Source organism: Saccopteryx leptura, chromosome 11 (assembly GCF_036850995.1).
Source record: "Saccopteryx leptura isolate mSacLep1 chromosome 11, mSacLep1_pri_phased_curated, whole genome shotgun sequence".
Classification (NCBI taxonomy): Eukaryota; Metazoa; Chordata; class Mammalia; order Chiroptera; family Emballonuridae; genus Saccopteryx; species Saccopteryx leptura.
Window position 1 is genome coordinate 69,451,706 of NC_089513.1, and position 9,209 is coordinate 69,460,914.

The window sequence follows — 9,209 nt, forward strand, 5'->3', positions numbered from 1 at the left end:
TGAAAAACAAGGGTATATTCTGGTTGCTAGTTTTATGGTAGAGATTAGAATAGAAAGATGCTAAAATATGGACATTATGGAAGTTGTTAAAATGATAGCAGTCATTTGAATAATACAGAAATATTTTGTCATACTGAAATTATTTGTCCGGTTTATTCTTATATCCTTCCATTCAGAAAAGGGGGCGGTTTTTCAAGGCCTCAGTCCTAATAGGAAATGTGTATTTTGACTTGTGGAGCAATTCGTTAAAAACATTTAATCCGATCAGTTTGGTTTTATGAAGCTGAATTTTCATTTTAGGCGTAATTGAAGCTCTTATGTATTAGTGTTAGTGATCTTTGTGGATGTAATTTTATCTATTGTTTTTCAAGTTGATGAAATTTGCTAAATGGTGATTCTAGCATATTGTGTTGATACTGTATCTTACAACAATTTGTGAACTAACCACACTCAGACAAACCATACTAGTATCTATTCTGGTAAATTGTTTCCATGGTGTGATCTCTTGTTTGGGGTGGGGAGGTTAAGTACTTAGTTTACTTAAAACTTTCTAAGTGTTTTTCCTACGTGCCATAAAAATATGATTATAAACCAAATAGGAATATCCTCTTTTTCTTTTCAATTTTAAAAGCACTGTATAGACCATTTTTGGAACTGCTCCATAAAATGGTATTTTTGTTGAAAAGTTCCTACATGTATATACAAGGGAAAGCAAACAGTGTGTGTGGTATTTCTATATAATACACTCCATGTAATAAGTATCCCTTTTTGAAATCTATAGCTAGTAATTATGTAGATGTCAGAATAACACATACACTCAATTTTTTTTCATAGAGATGTCTAACATGTATTATCTCATCATTTTCTAAGATCATTTACATATTTTACTTAATCTTTGAAGTATCTATGTGAAGTAATAAGCCCATCTGAAGTTTAGAGATGAAACAGCCAAGGTTTTTAGAAAGACCAAGTGACTTGTCCAAGATTGTACGGCCAGAAAATGGCTCTAAATCTTATGTTCTTTACATATTTACCTTCTTTCATTTTTTTCCCTATCATTGGCATTTTCTTAAAAACATTGACCTAAATTTCACTCTATATGATCCACTGGGACATTTCAGGTTTTATCTACAAGGCAATGTTGCTGTGCATGTCCGAGTTTTTTAGATACTGCCGAAATATAGTCCTTCCACAGGGTGACAGCCAAACATCTTCCATTGAAAGCATATTAAGTCCACACACCCTGACCACACATGTTCCATCCAGATGAGGTCAAAATGTTAGACGGCGAAAATGATCTTCTTCGCTCATCTTCTCGTTTCCTTTTTTTAAAAAATCTATTGGAATGACTGATTTCTGAACAGTTGAAAGAAGCAATAATCAACCCCGAGAAACTGCTGCCATTCCGATTCAGAGAACGCACACTGTCAGACACACCAAAAGAAAGCACTTTTCCAGCCTGTTGTTTTTCATCGTGTATTAAGTGTGATTACGGAGGACAGGGAATGGAGCAGGTAGAACAACTGTCTTGATTTGGAAGAAAACTCATTATTTCCTGTAACTATTCAAAAAGAATGGGTTATCAAGTATTTGATAGCAGTGTTAACATTTAGCCATAGTTCAAATACATGGTAAAGTCTTATCTACATATTTTTTAACCATTTAAGTAATTTTCCAGATAAACTTAAAATCTGATGATGGTTCAGTGTGAATACGGAGAACATTTAGTGTTCATCCATGAGGTAATGCTACATTTTTATTCTTTTTCTTTCCAAACAACATATAGATGCTGTTACTGCTTTCCCTTGTAAATCAGCAGTTTGTGATACATTCTGTCCTTTTCGTGACAAGCCATGCAGTGTTACTGTGAATAAATAAACGGAACATGTGCTGTATTATATCAGAATTTAAAATTTTGTAACCTTACATTTATGTAGTTCTCCTCATCAAGCAAGTCAAACAAGTATTATTTTGAATGGAATGAAATAAGCACCATTTTTAACCAGTGACATCATAACCAATATTGGAATTCTGAAAGAAATGTAAAATCAAACATTTTATATTTATTTCTACATTGTCTTCTTTTGACACTGATGTTTTTAATTTATCACATATTAATGTAACGTTCAAATAAGCTCTTATGCCGTGTTCTCTCCTGTTCCTGTCGTGATAATATTGGGGCTTCTGTTAAATAAATGTCAGTAAATACCTATGAGTTGGTTACATGATATTTTCATCTGATCCAGTTTTTAAATTAGCCATTAGGTTTGCAGTGTTTTCAGTGCAATTGTTATGTGCAGAGTTCAATAAATACCCAAAAAAATCTTTTTACTCATATTAATAATTAATTCCAAATTCTTTTATTTTCCTCCTCCTTTCGCCTTTTCTTTCTCCCTTTTTTCTTTTCTTTCTTTATCCCCCCCTCTTTCTTTGTCTTGTTTTTATATCAAAACTAAATATCAAAGGCTGGGCTGTTGTCAACAGTTCCAGCATCAGCTGCCTTCGAACCAGCTCTGTGGACTGCGCTGTGTTCACTCACATGGCTGTAGGGAAGACTTCTGTGCGCTCCCTTCACAAGTCCTTTGGGTGCCTGGGTTTCTCCCATTGCTCCCGATCATACCTTGTTGAAGGCCCAGAAAAGTCTCGAGAAAGAAAACCCCTTATTTGTAATAAGTCTGTGCCTGCATACTGTGTCACTTATACGAGAAAGTTGTGGCAAATTCATGTTATATCACCCAAAATATGAACCGAGCAGGAGTTCTGTGTACTGCCCTGTTGAAAGCACTGTGAGGGGCCCTGGCCGGTTGCTCAGTGGATAGAGCATCAGCCTGGTGTGTGCATGTTCCGAGTTCAACTCCTGGTTAGAGCATAGGGGAGAAGCATCCATCTGCTTCTCTTCCTCTCCCCTTCCTACTTCTCTCCCTCTTTCCCTCCCACAGCCAGTGGCTCAATTGGTTCAAGCATGGCCCCAGGCACTGAGGATAGCTCCATTGGAGAGCATCAGCCTCAGGTGCTAAAAGTAGTTCAGTAGGTGAGCATCGGCCCCAGATGGCATTGCTGGGTGAATCTCAGTTGGGGCGCATTTGGGAGTCTGTCTCACTATCTCCTCTCCTATCACCTAAAAATAAAAATCACTGTGAGGGGATGAAGGTGACCCTGCTTTCAGAGAACTTAGAGTCTAGTGGGCAATGTGTATGTGTATCCTGAGCTTGTGGGTTAGTTAGAATTCTCATTATTTAGATTCATAATAGTCAAATGTTACATAAAAACATTTCATTTTTCATATTTATTTTTTATATATTTTCAATATTTTTGCACCACAATAAACTGTAATTTCTTGAAATTGGTGTTTATATACCCATTGTTCTTATTTTGGGCTTAGCAATGTTGACCCTAAGTCTTTTTCCTAATCGCAGCTAGTTACTCAAATGTGTCTGTGCTTTTGGAATGTCAACAAATGGCTACATAGCCAAAACAGAGGCCCTCTTGTTTCTATCTGGAATTTTATTTTGTCTAAAAAAAATAAATAAAAAGCAAGTGCAGAGTTAGGCCACCTTAACACATGCAGTAATTAGCTATTAGAAGAAAAGAACAAAACCTATTTTTTAAAGCCTCCGTTGATAGAACTAATGACTGTTTTTAAGCTTTCCAGTCATGCAGCTTTGGTGGTGGACTCGTGAGCCGTAATTTGCATCACATGTTAGGAACCTCATCTGTAAGTCCTTCGTGGACGTTTACAGAGTGAACTAAGCAACGCAGTGTGTTTCCAAGGCATTCGAGACATCTTCTTTGACCCATGCCCCCATCAGAGAATTCTCACTCTTCCACTGGACTTTATAAGGCTTGTTGCACACCTCCGGTAGGTTAGGGCCCGCTTAGTCCTCAGTTCATTTCTTTTAATTATAACCTTTATCAGTATTGTGCTATTCTCTCTCTTCAGTCCATTTATTATGTATTTATAAGTTCCATCTATCAGGGCCAAATAGGTTACATTGTTACTTTCTTTAGTCCTCTGTTCACTCCAAATAATACCTGATAACTTGAGTCATGGTAAAGCAGGAAAAAAAGCCAAAGGAAGAACTCAATCCTCCGGGGACAATACTGTCTTTTAAAATTGAAGGTCAGTGAAATCATCATTTTGGACATAGAGCCACAAGAGAAGGAACAAAGCTAATAACCCAGAAATCTGATTTCAAAACACATAATTGACCAGGAAAGGCATCTATGTGGCACCGTCCCTCACCGTGTCTGGTCCAATTTGGCCTAATGAGCACCTTTGGGTGAAGACGAAGGAGACAAATGGACTCGCAGACACCACCTCATTAACCTTGACAAGTAGTACCAGTCTCATTTACACCCATTCTGCCAGCCACGAAAACAGCCAGTTATTTCTGCATCACCTGACTCTCAAAACAATCAGATATTGCAGGATGGAACTTAGTCAGAGGGCCTAATAGGAATCCGGAAGCAGGACTAGAAGAAGCTCAACTTCCCCGATGTCTTTAGTCTCATTTATCTCTATGGAGCAGCTGAGGGCCTCCGCGAAGGAGAATGCTGTGTCGTCTTTCGATCTGTGGTGATGGGCATGGAAATAATTAGGAGAAGGGGGGAGCGGCCTGCACAATGCAGACGCGCGTTTTTGTCTTACACTTTCCGGAGGCAGTTTATGAAGCGGATTGAACTTTCTAAGCCCTCGTCTTGAGAAAGTAACGAGTTTTTTTTTGTTCATGAGCTTCTCCCAGCAAGCGCTGGCTTTGCCGGCGGGAATGCACTGTCCCTCGGGCCAAGCTCTCAACACATGTTGTAGCCCAGAAGGAAGCTGGCAGACGCTACTCCGGGGCCGTGCCACGCGTGTACGTCTAGTCAGACAGGATTAGACTGCTCCCCCCGGGCACACTGCACAGGTGACCGTATTCATTCTCAGGGTGCCTGGAGTGTGTGTGCACACGCCCCCCCCCCCCCCCCTGCACCGTGCTTTACAGCACTTAACAATATTTTAAATATATATACTTTATATATATATATATTGAAAAGCAATCTGTGATCTGAAAAATAAGCAGAGAAGCTAATACCACACTTGACCCACGAAGAAGCTGGATGCGTAGTGATGTGACTTGTCTAAGGTCAATTTCAGGAAGTGACTAGGAAGGAAGGTTTCGCACAGCCGTCTTCCCCACCCCACAGCGCCCCTGCTGGCTCAGCTTCCCCAAGGAGCGAGGCCACGAGGGAGTTACCATCGGGTGTCTTACTGAAGCACAGAACACAGGCCTTCCGGTCGGATTTGTCCTCCGCCACGTTGGAGGTGGCAAGCCCGGTCCTGGCTTAGTACATCCTAAGGACCCAGTCCCCCCTCCTGAAAGGGAGACACTCCAAGAACAACGAAAACCTAAGCTCTGCAAACCGGTTCTACCACCTCTCCACGAGTCTGTTATTTTATTATTAAAAAATAATTACCGAGTACCTCTAATAGGCCATTTCTCCTGCTCTTTCAGTGAAAAAGTTGTCCCAGATCAGGAGCTCTGGTCCATCCTGTTCATCCTCCTCCTCCTCCCAAACCTGACTGCATCAAATATCATCTGTTTTGGCCTTTCTAACCAGTATCTTCTCACTCCAGAATCTGTGATTAGTTTATAGATGTTTCCTCGACCATACGTCCATCTTGGACTCTAGTTGTCCCCTTCCTTTCAAAGTCAAACTTATTAAAAAGAAGCTGTCTTTTCTCACGGTTGAGTAGTAGTCCGTCGTACAGATGTACCACACGTCTTACTGCCCTTTGTGACAACATGGATGGACCTTGAGAATGTCACGCTAAGCAAAATAAATAAGCTGGGCAGAAAAAGTTTAGAACCATATGATTTCACTCATAAGCAGGATATAAAACTGAAAGCAACAAATAAACAGACAACACAAACAAACAAACACACACTCATAGACACACACAGCAGTGCGGCGGTCACCAGAGGGAAGGGGACGGGGTTATAAAGGACAAAGGGGGCCAAATATATGGTGACGGAAGATGGTCTGACTGTGGGTGGTGGCCACACAATGCAATATACAGATGACGTATCACAGAAATGGACACTTGAAACCTACATAACCTTATTAGCCAGTGTCACCCCAATAAGTTTAATTTACAAAGATAAAATTAAAAAAAGACGTTGTCTCGCCTTGCTTCCCCCTCATTCATTTGACATCCTACTGTGAGCTCATCTCGCTGTCATCTGGCTTTCCCCCCACCTCTAACTGAGTGTGTCTTCACTACCAGTTTACTTGTCATCCTTCAGATCTTACCTTACTGAATCTCAGTTGAGTTTGATACTGTCGACCCCTCCTTCCTTCCTGGTTTGCGTGACACTCTCTTTTTCTCTCTTTCCATCACTCCTCAGTCACTTTCACTGACTTTTCTTCTTGTTGTCACTTCTTAAATACCCCTGCTCCCCACGGTTCTGGTCTCAGCTCCGACTTTTTATCAAAGTCTGAACTCACCCCAGGTCATCTCAACCAATACCTTAGTTTTAATTACTTCCTGAAATCCTTTTTCCAGCCAGATCTATATCCTGAATACTATTCTTACTGTACTCCAGGGGCCAGTTTTTTGTTTTTTTTGTCAGCCAATCATTTCCTTCCTGCCCACATCCAATTCTTAGAAACCCTGCCAAGCCGCCACCTAGAAGGGGCAGCCCTCGAAACCATGTAAGCTCCACTCTCTGTTCGCAAGTGGTCACCTAACCCAAGCCGAGCCAGTTAAAGACTCTCTCTCCCTGGAACTTGTAATTGAGACTTGGAGACTGAGAGGTTGAAGAATTAGGCAGAGATATAAGTCAAGTGGAGTTGAGCCAAGGTCAGCTTCATGACAACCCTAAATCCATGTTCTGTTGAAGCCTAATAAATAGGGTTAGAGCAGGGGTCCCCAAACTTTTTACACAGGGGGCCAGTTCACTGTCCCTCAGACCGTTGGAGGGCCGGACTATAAAAAAAAAACTATGAATAAATCCCTATGCACACTGCACATATCTTATTTTAAAGTAAAAAACAAAACAAAAACAAAACGGGAACAAATACAATATTTAAAATAAAGACCAAGTAAATTTAAATCAATAAACTGACCAGTATTTCAATAGGAACTAGGCTCCTCTCACTGACCACCAATGAAAGAGGTGCCCCTTCTGGAAGTGTGGCGGGGGGCCAGATAAATGGCCTCAGGGGGCCGCATGTGGCCCGCGGGCCGTAGTTTGGGGACCCCTGGGTTAGAGGATGAAGCAGACCTCTGCCAGAACAATCATACCACAGACTAGTTTTCATTGTGTGGAAGCCCACCTCTCCCCACTGCTATGGTGCTGTTCTTGGGGAGTCTTCCCTACCTCCTGAGGAGCCAGGGCTTTGTTAGCCAGCCCTATGGAGTTTCCTGACCCATCTGGACAATTTACCTTTCGTATGCCAATCTCCTTGCCAGAAATGTCTTATTGGGTGGTCTCTAGACTATGCATAGTACCACAAACTCAGCAGGGCCAACCAAGAATGACTCATCTCCTGCATCGTCACCACATACCGTCCTAGCTGTGTTGCTCACCTTAGAAAATGGAACCACTTCTCTTTATGCTATTGTAAGGTCATCTAATCACAGGCTTCTCCCTCCCTCACTCTTCATAGCCAGTAAATTTTAGTGTAACTCCCTTTCCCCCTTCCACCTGTGAATTGTGTCTGTATCTGGTCATTTCTTGCCTCACAATTTTTCATACTTTACAGCCAAAGTGATCTTCATAAACGACAGATATGCTAATGAATCTCCTGGCTAAAATACTTCGACTCCTCCCCCTTTATCATTTTAGAATAAAGGCCAAACTTCCTAGCATGACATCCAAGGCCCTTTATAATCCGTCTCCTTATCCCTTATCACTCCCCCACAGGTGCTTTCTGCTGCTGTCACCCTGAATGGTCATGAGCTCCTCGTAAGTGATAGGCTTCCACGTCTCTCCATCTTCACATGTGCTACCCACACCTTTTTCTGCCCACTCCACCCATCTACACTCTTCTCTTCATCTGGGTGATAGCAATTCTCTTTCAAGACTTCCTCTAGGTGACATCTGCTCCACAGAGACCCCTCTGTGTAAGTATCCCTCTGTCAAAGAACTTGACACAAAATATGACTGCCTACTCTTTTGTCCCTTTATAAAGAGTGAGCAACTTGAGAGCTGATTCTGTATCCTGGTCACCTCTATCGTTTACAGCAGTGGTCCCCAACCTTTTTTGGGCCACGGACCGGTTTAATGTCAGAAAATATTTTCACAGACCGGCCTTTAGGGTGGGACGGATAAATGTATCACGTGATCGAGACAAGCGTCAAGAGTGAGTCTTTAGACGGATGTAACAGAGGGAATCGGGTCATTTTTAAAAAATAAAACATCGTTCAGACTTAAATATTATATAAATAAAACGGAAATAATGTAAGTTATTTATTCATTCTCTGCAGACTGCTACCAAATGGCCCATGGACCGGTACTGGTCCGTGGCCCGGGGATTGGGGACCACTGGTTTACAGTACCTGGTCTATATATAGTGGAGGCTCAACAAACATTTGTTGAATAAATGGAACATTGAGAAGACATAGCGCCTGCCCTCACACTAGTCATGCAAGTAGTGGGAAATGAGAAAGCCCACAGTGACAGCAGGGTGACAAGTCCTGTGCCAGGCAGGCTCAAGGTGCAATGAGCAAGAAGGAAAGGACAATGAGCTCAGCCCAGGGGCTTTCAGGAAACAAGGAGTTTCAGTTTGACAAGTCAGAAGAAAGGACTGAGCGAGGCAAGTGAGAAGGGGACACGCTTGCAGCGCGGTGCAGGGGGGCCAGTCTGGTTCTCCGTCACCCCTGGCAAAAGCTGCTGCGTGTTCACACACCCCTGTGCACAGGCTTTTAATACCAGGCACATAAAGAACTCACTTGCCGAGGAAATGAGACAGTTGGCTTAGCCTTGCGGAACTTGAAAAAAAAGAAAATCTCAAACAACAGCAGGACTGAAAAATATTTTGGATTCACTAAAACGAAAATATGGCTCTCTTGGAAATCTTCCCTCTGAATTTGGAAACGCATAAGGAGTGTTGAGGACATTAATCTGTACTCACAAATCAACCGCACTTACCTCATCTAGTGGCTGTTTTAGAAGATCCGTTCATTATTCCAGGAACCTTCAGGGTCCTTATTGTGAGCCTTCAAG